General features: G+C 37.3%; 1 long non-coding RNA gene across 1 annotated transcript in view; it reads right to left on the bottom strand.

Moving 5' to 3' along the window:
• The window catches only part of LOC145723112 (uncharacterized), a 196,006-nt gene extending 182,166 nt beyond the window's left edge, over nt 1-13,840 (bottom strand). Inside the window, exons 1-2 of the long non-coding RNA XR_014147958.1 lie at nt 13,784-13,840; nt 3,438-3,464 (exon numbers count right to left, since the gene is read on the bottom strand). This is a non-coding gene — a long non-coding RNA (uncharacterized LOC145723112). The remainder of the gene's footprint in view (nt 1-3,437; nt 3,465-13,783) is intronic.
• Nucleotides 13,841-14,595: the final 755 nt, after the last annotated feature.

Below are 14,595 nucleotides of genomic sequence, written 5' to 3'. Positions count from 1 at the left end.
ACTCCCAATGAATCCAATAAGTATAGGTAATAAATCTGATAGTACTTCTGAATCTTTCTTTATCAATCAGAAGAATCTTCCAAAGACTTCTCTGAATATCACGACCAACCCATGACATATTTCCTCTTAAAACTATAAAATAAATCCATCCACACATATTTTTTGAATGTCTATTATGTCCAAAGCACTGAGATAATTCTGTGAAGGAAGAAAAGCAGAATATATGGAGCCTCCAATCCCTTCATAATTCAATCCGTGTTTTTTTATATTGTCACATATATACCTATGGTGATCAAGAAAGATCTTGGATGTAAGATGTAGGTGAAGGTAGGTGAGACAGAAACAGAATGATGGAGTGGGAACCGAGGGATATGATAATGAGGAAGGTGAGGTAGGACCAGCTATTATTAACCAATGAAGGAATTAACCAGATATTCTGAGTTGAAGAGGTCTCCCCACTCCCCACATCTATACAGGTACCACCCGGCTCTGTGGCTCCTGAACTCTTCAGCCTTAAGGTTTCTAGACAGGTATTACATAACTCAATGACTGCTGAACTAGACTCCAACCTTGGAGTCTCTTGGACCAAGGCTTTTATAGGCTGAGGATCCTGGGAACAGTCCTGTGAAGGAACCCAGGCTCAAATGTTCCTGGCAGACTGAATTGGAGCCCAGGCTCTGATTGTTTACAACTCCCAATGGCACTAGATAGATCAAGGTTTACATCTGTAGTTCTACGGCTTATGAGCAGATGATTTATAGGTCACTGCTCTAAACCTCTAGTCTCCTCAGTTATAAAACGGGAATGAAAAAAGGACATATCTCATAGGGTTATTATAAGAATTAAATGAGATGATAAAGGATATAGCAGCACTTGGCACATAGTAAGCACTCCAGAAATGGTAGCTGTTTTATCATTTCAGTGCCTCATACACGGAAGACCCAAGATTCTAAGAGAAAAAAAAATGTCTTTAATTTCATCTAATCCTTTCAACCAACCCAAAAATTAAAAACAAACAAAAAACTCCTTCATTATCTGAGTAACCTAATTACGAGCTAATCTAAAGAATGCTCTGAAAATACTTTTAAATACAATGAGATGGCTTGAAGACTTAACAAAAGGCCTTCATAATTTCCCTCTATTTTATGGTCATTAACAAATAACCTGACTCACGGGAAGAAGAAATTCTGGAGATTGCCTTGGGTGGCCTGAAGTAAGTTTGTTGAACAAACAGCACATCATTTTAGCTGGAAATTAATTTTCAGTATCCAATCAACTAAGGAAGAGATGTTAACCTTTCAGCTGCTCCAATGTCAGGAAGCCTGTGGTCTGTGCAGGGGTGGAGCAGTCAAGGAAGGTAGTGGAAGGATGGGGGGCGTGGCATTCAGAATGCTCACAGAAAGGGCTCATTATCAGTCATCATGGGACTACTTAGTCTTTGCCAACCAGAATGGCTCTCCCTGTACTTAGAAACTGGTATCTGCCTTGCTTATCTTGCCTCATATCCCACAAGGAATAGCTGATAACACAGGGAAGTGAATTTAGAACTCTTAGCACTTACCTCTCATTTGCAAACTAATCCTGATCTTCCCCCTTTACTCTTTCTAGAAGATCTTTACATTAGAAAGCCTATGAGACCCATCCCCGTGGCTAAAGAAGTATACCAATTTTTTTTTTAAGATTTTATTTATTTGACAGAGAAAGACACAGCAAGAGAGGGAACACAAGCAGGGAGAGTGGGAGGGGGAGAAGCAGGCCCCCCACCGAGCAGGGAGCCCGATGCGGGGCTCCATCCCAGGACCCTGGGATCATGACCTGAGCCGAAGGCAGATGCTTAACGACTGAGCCACCCAGGTGCCCCAAGAAGTATACCAATTTTTAAAAAATAAATGGAAGTTTAAAATTATTACTCTCAATTATTCATGTACAAAACTTGTTCTTTGTGAGTTATACCTGTCAGATTATTAACCTGAGATAAAAGACTTCCTGCCTTCAGCAGGTGTCCAGTTTTCCTGACACAGCACAGGCATATAGTTCACTGAGAACAGTTACATTTTACTAGATTCTAAATAAAGTCAAAAGAATAGACTCATGTCAAACAAACCCCCTAAAACATATTAGCTATTTCTTTCCTTGGGGCTCAGTTTCCTCTTCTGAAAAGTAAAGGAGTGAAAGTAGATGATTTTTGAAGTTTCCAAAGGTAAAATTCTGAGATTCTCTCTTGAGCCAATATCCTCCATTAGCAGTGAACCATGGGGACTTCCAAAATAATCTAGTCAAACCTAATACAATGCTAGAAGCCCCACCACAATGTCTGTTTGATCATCTCCATTGGAAGAAAATTTACTACCTCCTGAGGCAGTCTAATCAAACTTCCAACAATTATTTTCACTGGAAGGTTCTTTCTTCTATTAAGTTGAAATCTATTTCTCTGTAATTTTCATGTATAGATCCTGAAAACTGAATGTTGTAATCATACCTCTCTGTATCAGGCTTGCTATATTGAATTTAACAATTTCCTTATCTAGCCTCAAAATAAAGTGTGTGTATACACACACACATATATATATACCTTTGTATATTGCTTTATATAACCTTTGTATATTGCTATAGCTGAAGAGTAGAAACATTATTTCTTAAGTTATGAGGTCTTGAACTACATTCTCTACACCTATATGTTCTACGTCCTCTCTACCTACCTATATGTTCTATGTCCTCTATATCTGTATGTTCTACATCTTCTGTACTTACATGTTCTTTCCAAATCTAACTTCCAACAAGCATAACAACAATCATCAGATGTTCAGAAGCACATTCATGTTTATTACAACACAGAAAAAATTCCATATAAACACCTGCATTTTCATGTGGATTTTGTATACATATGCTTTATGAACAAGTAAGTGAATAAATAAAAGGTATGTGGCATATGCATATATTTGTAAAGGATGATCTTTAAATATCCAGAGAGCACTGTTAAATTGATTCAAGCATCATTTTACCACAACCACTTAGTTCTAATGTCTTTGAAACTTTATCACATTACACATGCAAGAGAGCTCTTACAAGCCAGGTTTTAAGCTAATGAGTTCTATTCAGTTAAACTCTGAATAATAACATATTCATTTTTGTTTATTCTTATTTGCTACAGCTATAGTCATCCACAACACTCTAAAGGCTGGAATCCAAATCCTTCTTCACATTAATCCTAATCACTTTTCTAGGAATTTGGATTTGTCTGATTGCTTCTGTACTTTCAAATCAACATTATATTTCTTATAAAGTCAGAAATAGCTGAACTTACTGAATATCTTGCTTCTAGAGAGCACAAAATGAGCAACAGCAACATTCATAGGTAAGCATTTAATATATCTTTTTCAGATTATTAATAAAGTGAGGAGTTGCATTTGTACTCACAGTTGGTACTGGAAACATACCTCAGCACTTCTGTGTTTCAGAATAATCTTGAGGGAGAAATTTAAAAGTATTTGTGAGCGCTTATGAGGTCAAAGGTAATGCTAGGCAAAGCAACAAAATAAACTTTGCTATGAACATCGTGTTTCAGCAGTCTCATTTGTAAAATGGAAGTAACACCACCAAATTCTTGTGCCTGATAAGGTGTTTATAGCCACCAGAGGAGGAAAAAGCATACGAAAGATACTTAGAAAGTATCATATAGACATTAAGACATTAAATTAGTTGCCATTACTATTGTCATCCATATAAGTACCGTTCTTATTTTAATATTAACCTAAATGTCTGAATCCCATATTTAAAAAAAAAAAATTCAAGCTAGAATTTTCTGGAGGACAAATTTTCTCAAGACATTTTAGAATTTCCTGCTTATTTTACTTCTAGCCAAAAGTACTGCGAAAACAGCCACTCTTGTAATTCTTTCACACCTCTGTTTCCAATCCTGGCCAGACTCTCAAATACGAAAAAGATGTGTTAAGATAGTCAGGGGAAAAGTTCAGTGGGTGCTACTGAAACTCTAAAACAAACTCTGGAACAAAAGTGATGGTAGCAATTTTTTGGCACTCAGTTTGTGCTCCTTCAATCTATTGAGATGGTCAACCTGCCCTAATTTCTAGAGTTTTGATGATTAAACAGTTTAATTGCCTATCATGTTTTCCTTATACTTGTAATCCTGATTTCCAGCACTGAAATCCTCTATCTGTCCAAAGCAATGGAACATATAGGAGCATCCAAACCTTGCCAGACTTGAAAACTTTAAGGCTACACATCTAACATTCAGTAACTCTAGTAATAGAAGCACTTGACAACAAATTATGTTTTATTTATTGCCACTAATACTCACTCTAACAAGAATTCACAAGAAGGTCAAGAGAATCTGGAAAGGGCATGAGGGCCATCTTGTTCTGATGGAAGAATCTCAATGCCCAGTGATTTCCCTCTAGCTTGCACTAAGATCTTGGAGTGATAAAGAAGTTTATGTCAACCTTCTTCAGCTAAAGAGAGAGGGCTATAGACAAAGGATAGGATGGAGAATAATACCGGGGGCGAGGAACGGGGGGAAGAGAATTCTTAATGGTAAAAAAATACCCACAAACAAAATGGGAACTAATATTCAAGTAGATTAATTTTTGGTGTTTTGATGATGTCATTCTTTTAAGGGCCATTAGAAGTCACTGAGTTATTTAAAGAGCAAGGTTAGAAGGATTTAGGGGAACTATGAACCTGCAGTTTCCCAGAAACATAAAGCACGCATCTAGCCTAGTGTGCCTGTAAGTGTATAATTAAAGGAAGAAAGCCCAGTGCTTTCCTAGTCATGGCAGCCAGGACTCCTATGTTTTACTTTTTTACCTAAAAGAAGAAAAACAACAACAGTGAAACTAAAACCACCAAGTTCAATTCCATGGGCCAAATCCTAAAAATAGGTCAGACCCAGCTTTCTTAAGGAAAGAAATACAAAGTAAGAAAGAAAAAAAAAAAAAAACCCAGAAGATTGGAACTGCTTTTCAAAGTCGTCTGAATTTGATGCCAAGTCCACAGGCGGCTGGGTTTTTAGGGTCTTTTGTGAGTTGTGTTAAGCTCTACACAGTCACCAGTGGCCATGTTCGTGATGCTGAGACGTGATAGGAAAGAAAAGGTTATTGAAAAGCATACCTGCTCAGTTCTTTATACCAATGCTCACAACATACAATTTCACTTCTCATGGACAAACTTCACAGCTTTAGTTTAGAGTTGCATATATTAGTTTTCCAGAAAGCCATACATAAAATGGTGGGATTAAACATATAAAACAGTTCATACTCTGCATTTTGAATATGGCTCTCAGTATGTATTTCTGCATGTATCACAAGGACCATGGTTTAAAATAATCCAGAGTTTATTTTACATTTGTGTCCCATATAGATATAGGGACACTACAAGAGGAAGCACTTTAGGATTATGATTCAGAACTTTGCTTCATTATCACAGCATCATTCATAATCCTCTTTAGTTTACAATATACTCCAAGATAGAGAGTTATGTTAGAGTAGTTTCCCTAATGGATCAACTCAGCCATGATTTTCATAAGATGACATATCTATTGAGATCAAGAGAAAAGGCTCAGAAGGTCTCATGTTGTACATGCATCTGCCCTCTAGATTCACCTTTCAGCAAGCACTTATTGGGTATCTACAACCGTGCCATGTGCTACACTGGACACAAAGATAAATAAGGAAATTGGCATGCATTAGTGGAAAAACCTAAAATAATTTATGTAGCATGCTTAGCTCATTGCCTGGCACAGAATAAGTCCTCAGTAAGTGTTCGCTACAGCACCACTGAAGACCCTCCTACATATGAAAACATTCCAAGATTGCTGGGCTTTCACTTTCCACAATGGATTGTGCTATCAATTTCACTTTTAATAGCAACAAGCTTTCTTCCTGCCAGGCAAAGGGGGCCAGACAAGTGTACAAAAACATACAATACAATGAGTAACATGATTAGAATGGAAAAAACAAAGTATTATAGTCGCTCAAAATAAGTTGTGGAAATGAGGAAAGATTACCTTCTCGTGGGAGTTAATATTTGATCTGGGTTTTGAAAGATGGGAAGTGGTTCAGTACGAGAGCTCAGCTAGGTTACAGATTACATAAAGGGAGTCCTCAGGCACTACAGCAGCTAATCTTGAATGCCAGGCTAAGAGCTTGTTTTAGATTTTATTCACCAAGGAATAGGGAGTCAGTAAAAGTATTTGAACAGGAAGTAAAATATACATACACACGTCCACCTACGTGTGTGTGTGTGTGTGTGTGTGTTTCTATAAAAGTGCAACACTACACTACTCTAAAATACTTTTTTCCTTTCTGGTCTGTAACTTACATTCTAGGAAATAATATAATGGTCTGGCTGCAGGGGACAAGCTAGAAGAGCTGGAGGTGCATAGCAGGCTCTCTGAGGTCAGGAACTGCTTCCTGGTCTGTGGTTGGCTGGAGTACAGGCCTGGGATGGGTGACAACCTGGACCTGGTAGCTCCTGGAGCAGACATCACCTCAGGAGATCTATGGATACACTCGGAGTAGGACGGATGAAACCCTTGGACCCTGCCTGCCCAGGTCCCAGGAGAGATGCCTGATTTGTTCTGGAGCATTTGCACAGGAGGGACTGTAGTAGAAGATTAAACTACTAGCTGCTCCAGAGGCTGGGATAGAGCTCCTGCTTAGATCTGGAGGGATGTGGAAAGACAGAAAGGTTTCCGGTCTTTATCTTAAGAGTCGGATGATTCTTTGTCTACTCTTTGGTGTATTTGTTTCCTAGGACTGCTGTAACAAACTGGGTAAGTTAACACAACAGAAATTTATTCTCTCAAAGTTCTGGAGGCTAGAAGTCCAAAATTAAGGTGTTGGCAGAACCATGCTCTCTTTGAAGGCTTTGGGGAAGGAATCGTTCCTAGCTTCTTCTAACTTCTGGTGATTGCTGGCAATCCTTCGTGTTCTTTGGCTTGTAGATGCATCATTCCAATCTTTGCCTCTGCCTTTACATGGCCTTCTCTCCCGTGTGTGTCTGTGTCCAAACGTCCCTCTTCTTATACAGATACCAGTTACCAGTCATTAGATTAGGGCCCACACCAATCCAGTGGGACTTCATCTTAACTTGATTATACCTGTAAAGACCCTTTTTCCAAATAAACTCATATTCACAGGTTCCAGAGATTGGGACTTCAACATATCTTTTTTGGGGAACACAATTCAACCCATAATTATTGGCTCGTAGATTACTGAAGAGAGTATAGAGTGTCTCCTACCAACACTTACTGGTGGTTTCTGATCCAGTGACCTGATATCTTAACTGCGGACTTACAGAGCCATAAGTATTCAGGATTCTGGGAGGCGGTGACACAAAACTCCGCAAGTGCCTGGAAAAAAACAGCCTCCAACCTCCCAACACTTCTGATCTCCCCACTACAAACTATCCAAGAGTTGAGTCTCCAGAAGGAAGGAAGCTCCAATTAGAAGTGAGATCCACCTGAAGTGATGAAATTTAAGACAACCCCATCCTGTTTTATAGCTCTGTTTACCTCAGTCCCCACCCACCCCCCAGGAGGTACACTCCCTGGCCACCTCTCATTGCTCAGACTGAGCTGGACAGTTTTCAAAAGCTTATGCAAGGACACAGGTATGAGGGCTCAGGAGACCTCGTGACGCTCACCTGCAAGAGGGGATGTGGTTAAGCTATCTGTCCTGAGATAGGTGAAAGAAATGCACCAGAAGGGAGTTTTAGGACCATTACTGACCTGTGCATAGATAGAAATGTTGGTCAATTTCTACTTTACACTTTTGTTTGACAAATTCTTAAAAAGAGTTTTGTTCGCCAAAACTCTGCATTTTTTTCTAAACTAAAAAAAAGTCAGAGAAGTTTTATTATTGCCTTTTAATTGCCAGCTCAGAATCAGAATCTCATGTGTTAGAGATTCAACATATGGGTGCAAGGGTTACAGGAACAGACTTTAACCCTATCCTTAGGATGTGCTTATATTTCCACTGACCCATGTTGACTGCTAATGACAGCTGATGGGATTTATCACAATTGTAACAAATTCTTTGTTTAGTAACTTATAAAATTTGTTTCAAGTCTGCTTACCTTCCTAAATGCTAAGTACCATGAATATTGGGTCTTTATCTATTTAATTTGCTTCTATAACCCTAGTATGGTGCTCAATATATAGTAGGAGTTCAATAGATACTTGGGAAATGATTATAGGCCAAAAGGAAATGGAAATGGAGACCCAATAAGTCATTCTGCAGTTATGGACTTGGTCATTACATGAATGTGAATCAGCCAGGATTACTGAGCTGGGAAATTGTTGACTTTAAAGGTGGACAGGCATAGAGTTGACTTGATCTGTATCCCACATAAAACTAAGGCACCAAATCCAGTGTCCAGCACCAATTTAGAACATATGTAGCTAAAAACTTGCTCATATTTTGAATTCAAATCCAAACTTATTTTATTTATTTTATTTATTTTATTTATTTTTTTTTTTTAAAGATTTTATTTATTTGACAGAGAGAGACACAGCAAGAGAGGGAACACAAGCAGGGGGAATGGGAGAGGGAGACGCAGGCTTCCCGCTGAGCAGGGAGCCCGATGCAGGGCTCGATCCCAGGACCCCGGGATCACGACCTGAGCCAAAGGCAGACGCTTAACGACTGAGCCACCCAGGCGCTCCCAAACTTATTTTAAAAAGTGATAAAATCTATATTCATATGAGTTTATAGAAATTTCTTAATTGATAAAGAAACTAATAACAAATACTACAAATGAATCCACTCTACTGCAGCCCATTATTTGTATATCATTGTAAAGTATTAGCATGATTTTATTTTTAGTTTTGTATTTTACCTATACTTATTAGTACTCCCCTTAAAATAGATTACCACATCTAGTTCAGGGGTCTACACCAATATGGACATAGTAATTTTTCATAGCTTTATTCATTAAAATTAGTGAGTATTTGTGCTTTCACTGTACAATTCTTCTAACTTTCCTGTATGTCTGAAAATTTTCATAACAATATTTTAAGAAAAATAAAGTTAGAAAAGAAGAATAGATATGGGTCATTTATTGTCACTGAACAGACAGCACATACTTACTTAAAATGTTATATATTAATGAAATGACTAGATATGTACTTTTTAAACTCTTGCTTTCACATTTATCAGCATGCTCTTCCACTTAATTGCTCTGCAAACCTTGGGCAAGTAATTTCTCTGAGTTTCTTCTGGAACACAAGAATATGTCACATGCCCAAAGGTAGTCAGTTGGGTCAGATGATATCTTGGTATTATTTGACCTAATTTCCTGATTAATGTTAATAGAAGTGGAATATAAAACTCCAATTGCCTTAATCTGCTAACAGATATAAGCTCCCTCCTGTGTGTGTGAGTGCTGAACCATAGGAAATTGCTATTTTTATACTGAGAAATTGTCAAATATCAGAGATTTCCTAAAATCCAACATAATATGTACTGATATATATAAAACAACTTCTACCAGATACTCTATTTACTCAACAGGTACTTACTTGGCACCTACTTTATGTCAGCAATAAGCATCCTTGTATGTCAGAAACAAGGAGGAAGAGGAGTATATAGTGCAGTCTCTTTCTCCCCAGGTATATGATCTAACAGCAATGCTCATCATGTGCCATGCAAACACAGAGAACAGACCACTAACCCTGACTGTGCCACTGAAGAGGACTTACTGAAGACATAATAGGAGTCTCTCAGAAAAAGGAAAGAAAGGTAAGGGCACTAAGGCACCACTGTGAGATGGCATGAAGGTATGAGAGGATTTATCCTGTCAGGGAATAATGAGAAGCTCAGGGTAACAGAAGCATAGTGTAAGGGGCATGGATGAGGGCTCTGAGACAGGAGGAATAGATTGGGTCCTAGTATAAAGGTCATGCTAAGAAGTTTAAGATTTTATCTTATTTATAATCTCATTATCAGCTTTGATTTTGAAAAAGATTAATTTTAGATAGATAACCAGTGACAATGTGAATGATACATTAAAACTGGGAGAAGCAGGTCTCCAGGTGACAAAATAGGAGGCTGTTGCAAATGAATGAGAGCCTGAGGGCAGAAAAGAGAGGCTGGATTCACAGAGATTTCTGGCAATAGAACTGACAAGATTTGGTAACAATACCAAATATATCTGTCATCAAATTGGGGAACTTTTAGGTCGTGGTTTCCTCAAATCTTTTCTGTATTATTTTCTATCTCCTTTCAGACTCCACTTATATTCACGTTAGACCTTCTGATATTGTCCTACAAGTGACAGAGTCTTTGTTCGTTTTTATTTTAAATCTTTCCCCTCTTTGTTATTTAGACTGAATAATTGCTATTATCTATCTTCAAGTTCATTGATTCTTTCTGCCATCTTCAATTTGCTTTTTTTTTTTTTTAAGATTTTATTTATTTGACAGAAAGAGACACAGTGAGAGAGGGAACACAAGCAGGGGGAGTGAGAGAGGGGGAAACAGGCTTCCCGCTGAGCAGGGAGCCCAATGTGGGGCTCGATCCCAGGACCCCGGGATCATGATCTGAGCCGAAGGCAGATGCTTAACGACTGAGCCACCCAGGCGCCCCTCAATTTGCTCTTAAACCCATCTAATTTTTTTTTCCTTTCAGATACTGCATTTTTTAGTTCTATAGTTTCCACTTGGTTCTTTTTTAGAGTTTCTATTTCTCTGTTGAAATTTTCTCTACTGACTTATTGTGATCATATTTTTCTTTACGTTTTTATATAGTTGTAACAGCTGCTTTAAAATCTTGTCTGCTAATTGCAATTTCTTGGAGTAATTCTCTCCTGATTACCTTTGCTCTTTAGTATGGGTATCACTTTCAGTTTTCCTCATATTTAGTCATTTTGTTTTGCAACCTGAATCCTGTAGAGAATACGTTACATTTCTCTGGAGATTATTGATGTCTTATTTGTTTTCACAGGAAGATATCATGACAAACTTAAACTCCAAATTCTGTTTGCCCTGCAGTGGTCAGCAGCTGAACTCCCTGTTCAATCCCTTCAATCTTAGGTGGCTGTTCCCTACCACACACGCATACCTCACAAGTCAACCAGATATTTGGACAGAGTTAACATGCAGAATTCGGGGCTCTCCTTCTGTGTCTCTGTCCTTTCTGGGATTTTCACCTCACTCTCCAATTGCTATGGTAACCCTCAATACAGTGCTGACTGGAGCTGCCCTCAGGTGACAAATATTGAATATGGAAAGCTCACTGGGCACTATTCTGCTTCCAAGTACCAATGCTTCTCCAGTTTCTGTCCACCTTTGTTTGTCCTCCAGTAGCTTCAGATAGTTATTTTATATATATATACACAATTTAATATATACATATGTATATATATATATATATACACTCACACACACATAACATGTGTGTATGCATCTCTGTGTGTGTATAAAATTATGTGTATATTGTGTGGGTGTGTGTATAATTGTTATCACTAGAATGTTGATCTGATCTGAGCTACTCTGTGACTACCAAGAAAACCCATACCTAATGTAAGACTAGATGTATTCTGTTTAGAAAGTAACTAGAGGAAAAAATCAGTAAGTAATAAAGTCCTTAAATGAAAAGTGAAATATATTACCAAAAAAAATAATAATAATAACCCTAAAGAAAAGTAAGCAAAAGAATGAACAAATATTTCACAGAGGGGGAAACACAAACGGTCAATAAACATATAAAAAATGATCAACTCTAGCAACAGTCAAGTAACTTCAAATTAAGATAACAATATTATACCTATTTTTAACAAAAATTAAGACAACTAACAAAACCAAGATATGGATCAATGGGTATCTGTATACAGTACTTATAGGAAGATAAAAATTGTACAGTGGAAAATAACTTGATACTGTTTTGAAAAGTTCATCATTTGCTATTCCATTCCAAAATATACACAACCTAGAAAATCTCTTTGGGCATCAGGAGTACTACAATGTTCAGGGAAGCATGTTTCACAATAACATAAAAAAATCAGGGAATCCAAGTATTCACTTACAAAAGAGTGGACAAATTTTGATACATTTTCAAAGTTAATATTACACAACAATGAAAAGAATGACCTACCACTAGACATTAATATGTATTATCTTAGAAACAGTATCAAGTAGAAAAAGACTAGATACATACATTAGGAAACCATTTTTATAAAGCTCAAAAAACAAGGAACTAAATAATATCTCATTTCAATTCATATGGCTACATAGTAAAATAATTATTTTTTTACAGATTTTATTTATTTATTTATTTATTTATTTGAGAGAGTGCACACAGGGGGAGAGGGAAAAGGAGAGGGAGAAGCAGACTCCCTGCTGAGCAGAGAGCCCAACGTGGGGCTCAATCCCAGGACCCTGAGATCATGACCTGAACCAAAGGCAGATGCTTAACCAACTGAGCCACCCAGGTGTTCCAGTAAAACTATTTTTTAAAGAGAATAATTAATGAAAAATTCAGCATAGAGGTCACCTCTGGGGAAGAAACAAGAGGTGGATAAGTAAAGAATAAAAATGTATTGGTATTTTTCTAATTCTTAAGGAAGGGATGGGTTCACAGGTATTCCTTTGAAAATATGATTCATAAATTATTCATATTTACATATAATCTTTCGTATGCCTAAAGTAAAATATTAAAATGTAGAAGAAGCAGATAATGAATGGAACTTGAAAAAAGATGAATAAAAGCATAATACCAGGAAGGATATCTTGCTGTCATGTTTTTAGCTGAGTAAATACTACTTGGCTAGATATATTTTTTGTAAATCCCAACTAAAATAACATTTAAATAATTAGGAACTCAGATGTCTTTTAGAATTAGCACATTTTTTCAAGTAATAAGGCTTTCAAAAGTCATATTTGTGTCAAAATTGACATTCTGAATATTCATAACATAGTAGCTTGTATAAAACATTTTTTGATGAACTATTTTTTTTAAGATTTTATTTATTTATTTGACAGAAAGAGAGAGAGAGCACAAGCAGGGGGAGCGGCAGGCAGAGGGAGTAGCAAACTCCCCACTGAGCAGGGAGCCCAACACAGGCTTGATCCCAGGTCCCCTAGATCATGATCTGAACCTAAGGCAGATGCTTAACTGACTGAGCCACCCAGGTGCCCCTTGATGAACTAATTTTGACTTCAATTTTCTGTACAAACGTCTGGCACTTGAAACTTAGTACTTAAGTTTATTATTTAAATAGGCCCTCCCCTTTGGTTTACAACTAGTTTGGTAGTGTATACTAAGCAACTATTGTTACTGAGACAGAAAATATTAAAATTCATCATTCCCAAATAAGGTTTCTGAGTTAAGTTCTCTCCTACCCCAAAATCTTGTCTAAACTCATATGTGTTTCTTCTTTTCAAAATGTGGGTCATTTTGAAAGAAATGCTTTCATAAGAAAACCATATATGATTAATGATAATTTGAAAAGGTACCCTAAAATTCTGTGGTCTTCTGAACATCACACGTTGAAAGAAAGCTATTTGGGATCATATTGTAAGCTTCCCAAAATGGCCAAGGAGCCTTTTTCTAGTGATGTTATAGAGTTCATTTTGAAAGCAGCTGGAAATATTTAGGGAAACAGTCACAATTTAGAACGTAATTAGATTCTTAGTCATCAGGGTAAAGAACATACCGGACAACAATCAGTATGCCAGGTTTTTTCAGACCAAGGACGGAAAGTGAACTGCAAATCTAGAAAAGATTTACAGAATGGAAAAACATTCTTACTTCTTTCTTCTACTTACCAAGTATGTTTTAAGTTCTCATGGGTTGGTTTCTCCAATCTGATGATACTGGAACACTGAAAAATTAAAGTATAAGTGATTAAGAGCAGGGAAAAGTTGAGATCCTTCCTATTCAAGTGTGGTTTGCAGACCAGATGGGATCTTGGTTGAAATTCAGAACCTTGGGGCCACCCATACTCACTGAGTCAAAATCTTCATTTCCACAAGACCCCCACATGATTTATGTGCACATTAAATTGAGGGAGTCTATTTAGATTAAGTCTATTTCAAATAAAGTTACATAAAAATCATTTGCTTTTCTTTGGGTTATTATATTCCACAGAAATGCTTATGAATAATAAGGAAGGCCTAAAGAGAGATGGTGCTCTTTGCTTTTCCTCTCTCTTCTAACTAAAACAAAAAATGATTATTATATCTCCTTTCCTGGATATTCATTTTTGTGAACTGGGAAAGTTAGAAAAGCAGGTGTTTCCCTTAGGATGAAGGATACACACAAGATCTTCAAGGGCAGATATTAAACTAGAATTATTATTCTGTTAAAAATCCTTTCCTGTTAAACGACAGACGTTGGTGGGGATACAGAGAAAGGGGAACCCTCCTACACTGTTGGTGGGAATGCAAGCTGATGCAGCCACCCTGGAAAACAGTATGAAGGTTCTTCAAAAAGTTGAAAATAGAGCTACCATATGATCCAGCAATTGTGCTACTGGGTATTTACCCCAAAGATACAAATGTATGGATCCAAAGGGGTACGTGCACCCCGAAGTTTATAGCAGTAATGTTCACAATAGCCAAACTGTAATAAGAGCCAG

Source organism: Leptonychotes weddellii, chromosome 8 (genome assembly GCF_054177405.1).
Source record: "Leptonychotes weddellii isolate Sample4059 chromosome 8, ASM5417740v2, whole genome shotgun sequence".
Classification (NCBI taxonomy): domain Eukaryota; kingdom Metazoa; phylum Chordata; class Mammalia; order Carnivora; family Phocidae; genus Leptonychotes; species Leptonychotes weddellii.
This window is presented reverse-complemented; position numbering and strand designations above follow the sequence as displayed.